Source organism: Dioscorea cayenensis, chromosome 5 (assembly GCF_009730915.1).
Source record: "Dioscorea cayenensis subsp. rotundata cultivar TDr96_F1 chromosome 5, TDr96_F1_v2_PseudoChromosome.rev07_lg8_w22 25.fasta, whole genome shotgun sequence".
Taxonomy (NCBI): Eukaryota; Viridiplantae; Streptophyta; class Magnoliopsida; order Dioscoreales; family Dioscoreaceae; genus Dioscorea; species Dioscorea cayenensis.
Window position 1 is genome coordinate 11,248,644 of NC_052475.1, and position 13,637 is coordinate 11,262,280.

The following is a 13,637-nucleotide window of genomic DNA, read 5'->3' on the forward strand; positions in this document are numbered from 1 at the left end:
ACTAACACTACAAGAAATTATATTTTTAGTAATAATCAAAGTCATTACTAAAAACGGTAATTTTTATTTTTAGTAATAATCAAAGTCATTACTAAAAACGGTAATTTTTGTCACTATTAGTAATAGTGACCGATTTTTGAGGTCGTCACTTCTCGTCATAAGTACCTCCGTAAAAAATATAATAGTGACCACTTTAGAAATTTGGCCGTAATTACATAAAAAATTTGTGGTCAAATTATTGTTACTAAAAACTTCAATATTTGTGAATAAAGTGGATAAACCACAAATTTATTAAAGAAAAGAGAAACTAGGGAAAACAAAGTACATAGTGGCAACAACAAACAAGACAATCTAAAGAAGAATGAAACTGATTTCCTCATCAGGGATGAGAAAGACAAGTAACAGTGAAAATAAAACTAAGAAGAAGTAGGAGAGTCTGAAGCTGGCGAAGTCAGCCGTCTGGAGACACAGGCCAGCTCAGGAGTGAAACAAGCGGATTACTCCTGAGTCAAAAGTAATATTTGTGATGAATAAAATGATAACAAAATATTTTTTGTCAAAAATAATATTTTTATTGGTAACCAATACTTCATCACTATTATTATTTAGAGATAGTGCTATGTGTTTATTATTGTCACATATATATTTATTAATTTAATAATAATATTTTCACTAAATAAAAATACTTAATATTATATAAAAATAGATAAATACCATTAAAAATTACAAAATTCTTATTTGAAATATATAAAATTTGAAAATTAAATATCCAAAAATACAAATATAAAATTATCCTAAACTATTCTCCAATGTAAATTTGGAGATGAAGTAGTCCACTATGCATTTGAATCTTCCCTTTTGCTTTACAACCTCATCTTCCGCTATAATTTAACTCATTTTTTGGGACTTTAATGTTATTCTCTTTTCTTGATGCTTATTATGCATATTTTTAAAACAAAATCTAATAAAATAATTTTAAATGTTCAAAAAATTATAATTAAATTACAACTTTCATATCAATATTTTTTCTCAACTGAGAAGAGACAAATTCTATGTTGCATTTGGCATTTTGTTGTTTTAAATAGATTAAAAATAAAAATAAAAAAAAAGAAGAAGAAAACCACACAATCAAAATCTAAACAACATATTCCTACTATGAACCTAAGATTGAAAGTGCCAAAAATGAAAACATTAACAAACAACCATCATTGAAAAAAATCCAATAAACCTAACTTTCAAGATGAAAAAGATAAAACAAAACAATAATTATCTCTTATTCAATGTATAAACGAAAAAAAATAATTTAAGAAAAGGAAAAGAAGCAAATCTTATGACAATCAATGATATACATCTCTACATCTTGAGCCAAATTATTGCCATCGATCTCCTTAGGCACATAAGTACTCAAGGTTTTACCATCTTCGTTTGTTCCTTTGATGTGTTAAGTTCATTGAGGATATATATATATATATATTTAATTTTTAAATTTTTCCCCTAATACTATATATTTATTCCTTTGTTATGTCAAATTTGGTAAATATCTATTTAATTTTTTATTTTAATTTTTAAATTTTTCCCTAATATTATATATCCTATGTATGATCTAAATTAAAGGTTTGTTTTCTAAGCCTTATAATATAAATTTTGAGTATTTGATGAATTATAATTTTAAAACCTTTTAAATTTTATCTATAATTACTTAAAACACCTAATAAATTTTAAAAAAAAAACTATACATAAATATTGAGATTGGGTAGAAAAAATAGACTTTGTAATATTTTATTAAAAATATAATTTTTACAACCACATATACTAGTTTATAAAAGGTTGTAGACACTACATTGAATTTTTTATGATAGATATTAAAATAAATTTTTTGTACCTAAAGTTGTCAACACGAAAGATTTGTGATAGATATTAAATTAAATTTTTTGTACCTAAAGTTGGCTACACAAAAGATTTTTGATAGATATTAAATTAAATTTTTTTTGTACCTAAAGTTGTCGGCACAAAAGATTTGTGATAGATATTATATTAAATTTTTTGGACTTAAAGTTGTCGACACAAAAGATAAGATGCATAATTGTGATAGATACTAAATTGAATTTTTTGTATCTAAAGTTGTCAACATAAAAGATAAGATGCATAATTGTGATAGATACTAAATTGAATTTTTTGTATCTAAAGTTGTCGACACAAAAGATAATATGCATAATTGTAATAAAGACTAATTTGTCACAATTGAAATTGTACTAGTGACAAAATAATTAGGCATCACAACTAATCCAAACTATAGTGATGACAATATGTCATGTCACAATCACTCATTATTTTCATCAAGAAATATTTGACACCAAGTCACAATTATTATTGTAATAGTAAATGAAACATAAGTTGTCAAAATTAATCAAAATAATAGTGTTGGTTAACTTTTTTCACACAAAAAAACCTAATATTTTTGTAAAAATAACACGGTGTCACAGAAAAATTGTCATTAAAAGTCATGACACTTGTAGTGTAATCATTTCTCAGGTTCGTTATTTTAAAAACTATCATCCACACATACTCTATTAAAAAATGATGTAATCAAGAAATAACATTTTCCCTATTTTTGTAAGTACATAGTCTTTTGATATAATTGTTTTATGTTCTAATGTAATGGTATTTTTGTTTAATTTTTGGTTGGGGGATTTTCAAGGGATAGCATGTAGTGAGGTGGGTGATTTTTTTTGGTTGGGGAAGTAAGGAAGAGTTTTGAGGTGATGAGAATAGGACTAGAAAAACTCCTATTCAAGTTCCAATTGGTTTGGTCACTCGATCGTGAAGTGTACAATTTAAGGAGCCTTTAAATGGAGTGGTTAAAGAAGTTTGGACCCAAGCTAATCTGTGGAAGCTCATTGAAGGTGATGAAGGTATGTCATATGTCAGGAAACCTATCATTCAAATTCGACTTTATGAAAGAAATCTTCAAGGATACAACATAAAAGGCACAAATCAAAATTTAGGATTACTTAGCATTTTAGCTTTAATAGAGAAATAACTTTAGCAAAATAATTGTTATTTTATTCCTTATTTAATTTGGCTTAATTTGGAGATTGTAAGGCTTGCATGCCAAGAAATTAGTATTTTTCCTATTTAGCTTGAATAATTTAGGAATTTTGGCATTAATTTAGAGATTTTGTTAGTTGCCAAAATAAATTGACTCCTCTATTTAAAAAGCCTTTTTGGCTGAAATAATCGGATTTCCTTTTGCCTAAAAATTGTGAGATTCTTTATAAACTATTCTAGCTTATCAGAGTTTCCGTGCCGCTCAATGATTGACTTGTAAAACAACCTTCCACACCTATTCAGGGTGTCCTCACATACTGAGATTCTCGTTTGACATATGCAACAGGTTAAGGTTCCTTCCCAGGCTAACATTAATAAACAATCCTAGCCAGTTATGTTATGAGTTTTATCACGAGTTGGCAGGGTTCATGTCAGGAGAGGTTCCACACTCCTCCAAACCCCTCACATCTCACCCTTCTAAATCGGGGTCATTTGGAAGGGTGTGACTATTGAAAAAAAAATTACCCTTTAAAAACTCTGTGAAAAGACCAAAATACCTTTCATCAAATAGAGAAAGCATTGAGATGCCCTTTTAAAACGTTATCCATCTCTTCTCAGGGGAACATAAACAACTAAGTGGTAACATAATATTAAAAGTGTAAATTATTTATAATACATGTTAAATGATTCTTAGAAATTTTTATGGCTAATTGGAAAAGGAAAATACGAAAAAAATAACAATACTAAAGAGAAATAGAGTATACTAAATGGAAACAAATATAATGAGCGGTAACTCAACATAATAAGTAATAAAATTTTTGGGGAATACTGCCATATGAGTGATCATTTAAAAAAGGAAATCCATCTTGACCCACATTTGGAGGAATAGAGATAGGTCAAATTAATCCCCTCTTACCTAAAAAATTTAAAGTATACTATGGGTGCAAAAATTATGTAAGTAAAGTTTGTGGCCAGAAAAGGGTGGAAACTAAGCTTGCATTCTATATCACTCATGGTTCACTAGTTTCTTTTTTTTCCAATTTATGAAATCTAGACCTCATTTATCAACGGTTGTGTTAGTGGCCAGTGTATATGTTGGAAGCACAACAGCGGGCAATAACTAGCTCAATGATAAAGAGTATGTAGGTTTCATTGTGCAAAAGTTTTTCTTCAGAGAAAGCTATGGAAATTAAATGAGTAGGATCTTGGGGATGATGTGAAACATCTATAACTAAATTCAAATGCAAAATGTCTCATGGTTGCTTGTATAATTGAATGAAAGTGGTATTCTTTTTTAGAAACAGTGTAAAATAAAGGCAAAACTAAAAGGCTAAATGGAAACAATGTAAAATAAGCAAAAACTAACAAATTTATGTAGAAAATTTAATTACTAACTAGAAAAGATGAAAATTTTTCTTGTTGTAATCTATAAAATGCTAAGAAAGTCTCAAGGTTTGCCCTTTTTATTTTTGCATTTGACAAAAGAAGAAAGGTTTCTAATACAAGAAGCATACGTTATTTTTTATAATAATAATCTTGATCATGATGGGGCAACAAAACTTGAAGTATGCAATTTGTTATGTAATAATCTTATTTTATATGCAACCAAATTTTAACATAACATATGAAGGCATTGAAAGCTCAAAGAGAAAGAAAAAATTGAATCTATTAAAATTGATCTTGGATGAAATTTAACTCCTTTGGCGCAGTTTCCAAACTCTTATCTTATGATTTATAATTTAGCTAAATGTATTTTGTGGATTTCTATAATATGATTAAGTATATTTCATGAACTTTTATAATTTACTATGGTAAATTGTGGAATATATCAAGAAATGTTGAATGTTCTTTTGATATATTATATATTCTCAAAGATGATTAATAAATCCATCTCACAGTTATTGTTATATTTTTTATAATTGAACCAATAAGGCAATATATATAAATGAGGATGTATTTCCTAAGACGCCCCTAGATTTCAAATATAGGAACGCCTTATAGTGGTTGTTAGATTTTCATCTGATAGTCATTGCCCAATCATGTATAGTATCTAGCAATACGCAATAGCGTGTTGGCACAATAACTAATAGTAATTTTGCGCATCAACCATACAAATAACAACCATAAGTTCATGATCTAATGGCTATCATTAAATATCCTTAGGTTTTAAAAAGCCAAGACAGTGCACAGTAAATTTATTCTATGTATAACTATATGTAGAGGCATGTCTATTTATCTTGTTTTTGCTAAATTCACTTGTCGAATACTTTCTGGCACTTGGATACTCAACAACTGTATTTGTGTATAATGTGTGTGTACATGTGTGATAAGTGCTAGAAAGTCCATATTTTATGTATCATTTACAATGCATTCCGCATGGAATTTGACATGTTTAGCACCTAATTAATATGAAATTTTATTCTTTTGTTCACCATGACCTTTATTTCTGTTAAAGGGAAAACGAAGCGAATTCGGGGACGTTTTGAAGCAATATGTACCAAAAAGCGGAATCAGAGCTTCACCACAGCTCACAACGACCATTGTACACACTCAACAATGTTGTTATCAAGCCATGGCATTGTAAAATCACTTGGAGCAACACAAAAGCCACAACGGCCTCACAACAATCATTGTAAACCCATAACAACCGTGATTCACCCACACAAGGCCTAGCGAAGCCGTGCCAGGACATGATTTGGAGCCCCAGCAATAACTTACTCACCATGAGCATCATAACGCCCGAAGCCATGGTGAACTCGATCCTATATATACCCCGGGTTTTTCTAATTTTGGAGAGATTCTTTTTACGAATTAGAGAGAGGCGGCCGGATTTCTAGAGACCTGTGCAACTAGAGATGATTTCCATCGAAATTTTAGCGAATTCCCATAAGTTTTCCAAGGGTGATTCAATGTTCATCATTAGTGGAGTGCACTCAAAGAGATTGGGCATTCTCTTGACGATCTTTGATCTACTTAAGCTCAACCATCGGAGACCATATTGGACGGAGTTAGTCTAGGAATTTTTTTGATTTATTTTCTTTGGATAGTTTCTATTCATTGATCAATACTGGTATATCCATTAAAGGGCCTCAATTAGAGAAAAATTATATGCCTAGGTCCCTCGAATATTGTTTATGAATATTGATTGTTGAATCGAATAAATCTTTCTAGTTTATGTGATTCATTGCATGTTTCTTGAATGTTATTCTTGTTAATGTGGATGAGGAAGATATGCCCCTACATCAGAACACACATGTCATGTTAGATTTATGCATGCGCTAAGAGATTAGGCATAGATAGGTTTCTGGATTAGGGATTAATTACCCCTTAGGCTTAGTGTTTGATTTGTCCCTTTTAGAGCAATTCTTTTACTTAAGGCAAACATAGGAGGCTAGGGTAGGAAGAGATTCCAACTTAAGTTCCTAGTGATTTAGATTTGGTTGTCAAGAGATTGAGACCAGTTGGCCTTTGAATTTTTCCGATCCAATACTAGAATACGATTATCATACTCAACACCTATCATAAGTAATAATAAAGACAACTATCACGCAACCACCCAAGTCCTTCCAAGTGTGCTTAATGATTCTCCGATTGTATTGTTTAATAATTTGTAGAAGTAGGCTAAAAAAACAACATAAAAGTTTAGGCTATTAATTAAGCGGAAAGGAAGTAATAGGAGCTTCTCACCGTTCTTGGGGAAATACGACCCTCATGCTCACCCATGAGGTATTCACGGGCTCACTTTGACAATATTTGCATATTCACATATTTATTTTACACACCTCATAAGTATCCGTTAGTGTGCTCTTTAGATTTGATGACTCTTTTTTAGTTGTTAAATACTTAATCCATTTTCATTGAGGAAAGGTTTTGATCAATACCTTACTAAAGACTTGAAGTCATTATGTTCCCGTACTACCTTCTCTTCTTTGTTTCGTTATCTCTCTTTCCTGGCAGATCTAATATTTGTGCTTGTTACTTGATTGTAAAACTCTTATCCATTTTGTGCTTCGGCATTGCAGAATAATATTCTTTAAACGATGAACTCATTAGCTAAAAAGTTTTCCCCAAAACAAAGAAGAGGAAGAATTGGCGAGGATGAAGGCATGCGGGAGATATCAAAAATGAAAAAAAAAATGAACTCATTATAACGCCTTTGCAGTTTGCATTAAATTTTTTCTCACTTGTATTTGTTAATAGGAGTTCAACTCCTACTCTCGTGAAGGATAAAGGTGCATGATGCTTAAGTGTGCTCCTTATTAGTAGAGCTAGGCTCTCAAGGGGAGCTCTCTGTCTATGTATATTTTAGGTAGTGACTTTGTGAGCCCCACCCCTTAAATTAGATCCTAGCCGTCAATGCAAGCTTTTTCAATCAGAGCCATTGATTTAAAAGATTTTAAAACCCTTGCTCTTATCCTTACGGTTACCAAATATCACGATCTGATTGCAGCTCCACCGCCACGATCTCTTATAATAAAAAAAAAAAACCCTAGCCCTCTTTTCCTTTATTTCATGGTGGTGTCGGTGGCAAGGACAAGTGGATCTTCTTCTCGAGAGTTGTTTTGCTTCTTTCAAGGTAGGATCTTTAAGCTTTGTGCAATTATTATTGATGCCGGTTGGCTCTAGATTTCTTTCTTTCTGAAACCCTAAAATTTGTTCATATTTGTGATCCACCTTTAAACTTTAGATTTAGCCCTTGAGTTTCTAGGGTTTGTTCCCAATTTGTGGTTTGAAGGAGTTTTGTTTCTCTTTTGATGTGTGCACTTAGGATCTTGATCATGAAGTTTTTATGGATTAAATCACTTCTCAAGGATGAGATCTTGCATGATATGTTTGATGTAATTTGAAGTATAGTTGATTGAGATACAATCTTTCGCCATGTGAAAGGAATTGCTAGTTGTTTTAGTTTGATAGGTTTCAGATTTTCGTTTTGACAATAGTAGAAATCCCTCTCCGATTTTAGAGATCTTAGAGGAAGAATTTGGAGGAGAGTAAAATATGAAAGTTGTAGATTTTGATGTTACATAAATACCTGCAAAATTTCAGATTTTATGCATCTATAGTCTGTGAGATATAGCCTTATTAATATAATTGTCTCGGATGATATTTCTGTGCAGAACTTGAAGAATCATGGCCAATTTTGATAATCAGGGAGATTGAATTAGATAAGGTGAAAAATAAGAAAGTCGTTCATTTTTGAGTTTTATGATTGTCAGTAAAATTTCATTAAGTTTGGAGTTTTAGGTTAAGAGATATGCATATTTTAATAGTATATGTCTGAATTATAATTTTGCAGAAATAGTTAGAAATTCAATTGAATGTTATAAATTGAGTAGTACTCTAAATTATGTGAATTTCGGCTATGTCATAGTGTTAGGTGTCTATTATTCCCAGAATTTTTAAATTTGTGATTTGGAAAAGTGTGAGTGAAGTTTTGAGGGTTTTAGTACTCATTGATCATGTTGGAATTATTGATTTGGCTCTTAAAGTGGGTAATTGCTATTGTACCCTCACAATAATCAATATTTGGGGGTGTAGAATAATAGTTTGAAATTTTTGCATTTGTACCCTTCTAAAAATCTTTATATATATATATATATATATATATATATATACTATTGCTTGTTAGCCTCGATTTTGTTATTTAAAGCTAATAGGATCTCTTCCCAAATATAGGACATGCCAAGAATGTAAGGTTTGGGAGTATTTTTGGGCGTTAATCAGGTAAGTATCCCACATATAAATCCTATTATATGTATATACTTGAAAATTTAAGTTTTGTGAACTTTTGGAATTTTTAAAGAAAATTACTGATTATTTTGACATATATATTTTGAATTATTTATTTATTATTATTTTGGAATTACTTTAAATTATTTGAAATTTTGAGTTAATGATATTTTATTTTGGATTACAATTATCGGAAAGGTTTAAATATTTATTTTAATTCGGATTATTTTATTTGTAAAAATTTAAATAGTTTATCTAAAATATGTATTATTCCAATTATGAATTTTAGATATGTTTTTAGTTATTTTTTTATTAAAGAATATTATTATTTTTATTATCTGTTCATGTTTGTACTCCATTAACTGGTGTATTTTGATATGACAAAAATGGGATCATGTTACTGTAAATTCTTGTACTTTGCTTGTTTTGAATTTTGTTAGTTCATCGTTTTGTGAACAGAAAGTATTTTGACATAGAAACTAGTCCCCAAATAACTTTGCAATAACCCTGTCACTGGGGGTTAAACACTGACCGTGTCGACACGTATTTTGTTCTAGAAACTATAGTTTCCCACCGCTTGCCGTCGATGAAGAATATCGGCCTTTGATAATTTTGGCTAGGGGTCACCGAGGGTAAAAATATGACTTTTGTTAAATTTTGTCTCGGGTCACCGAGGGTAAACATATGAATTTTGTGATTTTGTTTTGGCAATAGTTGCTTGGGGGACCTATATGCTCGGTTTTGACATCTTTGTTTACCTGAAATAATTCTGGTTACCGATTTTCTCATTTTGATAAATTATGATTTTGTGTAAATGATCCCAATATTTTTAGTGGGTGCTTACTGGGCTGTCAAGCTCATAAATTTTGTTGATATTTTTTTTTTCAGATCAGGAGTAGAGGTCAGTGGCAGATAGCTTAGCAAGGATCGTTGGGCCATCGCCGTTTTATTTAGCTTGTAATAAGTCCCTTTTTTTTTTGTGGGCCTAGGTTTTATTTGAATAAGTTTATATTTTTTTTACAATCCACTGAGTTTGATTCATTGTTCTGTTTTGGATCAGGATTTGAGGCCTTATATGCCTACTTGGTTTCGGTCTTGTAGGTGTACGGTCGTTTGTCAGCATCCCGGGTCCATAAAGCTGGGTTCGGGGCGTGACAGACTTACCCACATTGTCACCAAAAAAAAAAGTTTTAGGTGTCAAAAATTACAAGTTCTTTTATGGTCCATTGTAACTTAGCTAAGAGCCTGCATCGCTTTTTTGTTATTAAATTGTTTAATACTGTCAAATATCACATTAGGTGAAAAAAATTGCAAAATGAATAAATTCAAGTAATTTAAAAGTTATTCAAATCAATATTTTTTTTTAAAAAAAAAAAAAAAGGTTAAAATAATGGCTTAGGCTTCAGAGACACCATCGAGTGCAAATCCTACATTAAACGCCCAAAGCTACAGTAAATTTTTTTTTTGGTTGGGGGGATTATTAATTTTAATTAAATTTGGTTAAAGGGTCAACTATTAGATAGCCTAATTGTATGACACAAAAGTGTAAGGGGAGGGTAAGGATTCGAATTTTTCCCCAATAGTACTCATCTTGTATTGTTTATGCACTGAACACTTTGGTTGATACTGTTCATGAATACTATTCATGATCCGGGTGTGGGTCTTATGTATGAAAAACAGTAATTTCAACCCTTCAAGATTGCAGGCAGGGGGATTTTTTTAGGAAATCAATAAACTAATGTAATTAGTGCACCTCTATACCTGCCTGTTCTTTTAATAATTTCTTAATTAAGAGGCGTTTGTTGCCTATAATTAGTCAAAATATTTGGTTAAAAGTCACCTTCCAATGCATTTTCAAATTCACTACTTTTATATAATTACTTCAAAACATAACCATACACCATCTTTTGTTGTTTCGACAAGGTTGGATCTAACACACTCGGGATCAAAGACTACTAAATCAACTTCATCACTAGAAACAAATTATCATACAACTCATTGCCTCAAAACTCAAACTCTGCACGTGTGCCCCATTTGGTTGGGTTTAGTGGGATTTGTATTGTATACTCTAATTGATTAAATTTATAATTTTTGTAATGAACAATATTTGTTGTTTGGTACGATATTTTTTTTGTTCATTCATGCAAGATTATCATTTACTTAAACACTATGATACTTCTTATTAAATTTGTTGGAGTTAATTCTTTATAAGCCAATCATTTTAAGAGATATCAAGTAAAATGCTAAGTATTGTTATAAAAACTATTAATGTTCTCTAAAGTTTTGGGATGAAATTTTATGAACTTTTTTTTAAAATTTGAAAATTATCATCTTTAAAGGAAATAAAACGGGAGATAGGAAGAAATGTGCGGATGCAAATTAAGTCGGAATTTTGATAACATAAGCTAAAACTATTTATTTTTATGATATTAAAAAATTGTTATATATACTGTCATGCATCGTCTCAAATTATTGGATGTACACATGGTATATGATATTAATAATATATATCAATGATGCAGATTTATTTTATAGTATTCTTCTTGTACATGCTTACATAATAATATATCTTAAAAGGAATGAACTACACCGATATTTAAATACAAATCAATTATTATTATTATTATTATTATTATTATTATTATTATTATTATTATTATTATTATTATTATAAAAAAATGGTGAAACCACGAAATTCATTAAAATAATTATTACAAGTAGAGCTATTACAAAATCACTGAAGTGTTATTCAGAAAAAGTTTATATTAAGACAAAGAAACCGAAGGTGATATCTCAGTTGTCAAATGATATATTGATAAGTGCATATATGACGAGAGTTGTTCCGTGTGATATTTGCTTTCAAGTAAATTCATGTCATCACGGCAAAAAATAAATTAAATTCTTCATTCCTATACGTGTGTTAGGTGGATGTTCTTTTCTAATACAAGTGTCAGATAGATAGATCAAAATTTCTTGAGCATGATGGTAACATTAATTTGTGTTGAGTAGAGAGAGAATATCTGGAACTAATTTTATCAATCATTCCAAAATTTCTTTCCTCTCTCCAAGCACACAACACTATATATATAGGTTGTTATTGCTACACTATTGAGAGGCCCTAACCCTTACCCTTAGCATGAGGCTGTTAAATGAAGACTGTAGAGATTAAGTAGGTGGAGCTATGTATGTCAGTACACGCCGTGTACAAGAATGTTAGGTTATAGATATATATATATATATATATATATACACGGAGGAATCCAACATCCAACATCTGGGGCATCCACACAGCACAAGAGATGGAAGATAAAAATATTGGGAATGGTCTCTGAAGGGGATGACAGCACTTGTCACTGGAGGAACCAAAGGAGTAGGGTTCGTTTTCTTCTTCTTCTTCATTGAAACTTTTCTTTATATATCATAGACTCTTTCAGGCATACATGCTTACATTCATGCAGAAAGGCAGTGGTTGAGGAATTGGCAACGTTGGGAGCAGCAGTGCACACTTGCTCACGGAATGAAGCAGAGCTGAATGCAAGCTTGCAACTCTAGGCTGGCAAAGGTCTCCAAGTCACCGGCTCCGTCTGTGACGTTTCTTCACGCCCGCAATGCCAGCAGCTCATCGCCCAAGTCTCTTCCATCTTTGGAGGAAAGCTTAACATCTTGGTATATATAACTTTTCAAAACGTACAATATTGTACATGTTTATATTCATCTAATTTATTAGTATCTTGGCTTGCATGAACATCATCATATCATTAGATAAATAATGCTGGGACAACCATAGTAAAACCAACAGTGGAGTATACTGAGGAGGAGACATCTTTAATGTGGGCCACAAACTTTGAGTCTGCTTTCCATTTCTGCCAACTCTCTCATCCCCTCCTTAAGGCTTCTGGGTCTGCAAGCATAGTGTTCATCTCCTCTATTGCCGGGGTCGTTGTGGTTCCTTTTGGATCTCCTTATGCAACAACAAAAGAAGCAATGAATCAGTTGACAAAGAACTTAGCCTGTGAATGGGGAAAGGACAACATATGGGTAAATAGTGTCACTCCCTCCCCTTGTTGAGAGTGTAAGGGATAAAACATATGTGTGCAGTGTATCAGTGTATTGTATTGTTCACGCTTCGGCTCACCAGAGTTTAGTAACATTAACCAGACCTCTAAGTTTCCCTGTGCTCTTCTCTTCTGTTCATTCTCCTCGCCCCCCTTACTATGGCAAGTGATGACGGGCGCATAGATGACGTGGCATGTGCGTACATGGAGAAGTACGACTCAAGGGCATTTCGGTAATTTGGCGGGAGACGAGATTTTGTGGTTTTACCTGGTCTATTTGATGGGAAACGGGTCAAGGAACAAAAGTCACGAGTTTGTAGGACGAGTTTGTAGGATACAAACTCGTGAGTCATACCAAAATTTGGCCAAATTCTATCGTTTAGGCCTCGAAAACCCTAATTTTGCTATTTTTAGTAATAATTGATTTCACTATATCTTAGGATAGAAATCTCTGATTTGTGAGCCGTTTGTGGCAATTGTCTTTATTTTGATAGATCTCTTATTTCTTGCTGATATTTGAGAATTTACTATTTTTGGTAAATTTTCGAATTATCTCCTTTCTTAGTACTATTTTCGCATATTTAATGTAAGCCTATGGGCAAGAGGAAATCAGTTTTGTAATCATCATTTTCTTGAGTAATAAGATTTTACTCTTCCCAATTTCTGGATATCTTTGATCAACAGGTGTTGGAAGCTTGTTACCGGGTATTCGTGCGTGAATCAACGGTCTCGAGTATACGGCTGCATCAGTTTGGTACTAGAGCCGAATCGATCATGCCACCACGAGGACGAGGTGCAGGTCGC

General features: G+C 31.7%; 1 long non-coding RNA gene and 1 pseudogene across 2 annotated transcripts; both read left to right on the top strand.

The window, feature by feature from the left end:
- Window positions 1-7,406: 7,406 nt before the first annotated feature.
- On the top strand, window positions 7,407-9,987 carry LOC120259862. Of its 2 annotated transcripts, none has more exons than XR_005536359.1 (3): window positions 7,407-7,624; window positions 9,667-9,735; window positions 9,839-9,987. It is a non-coding gene; the product is annotated as an uncharacterized LOC120259862 (long non-coding RNA). The 2 variants fall into 2 exon arrangements; XR_005536358.1 differs by lacking the exon at window positions 7,407-7,624 and adding an exon at window positions 8,732-8,772.
- Window positions 9,988-11,907: 1,920 nt separating this feature from the next.
- Window positions 11,908-13,227, top strand: LOC120260660 (annotated as a pseudogene).
- The last annotated feature ends 410 nt before the right edge of the window (window positions 13,228-13,637 follow it).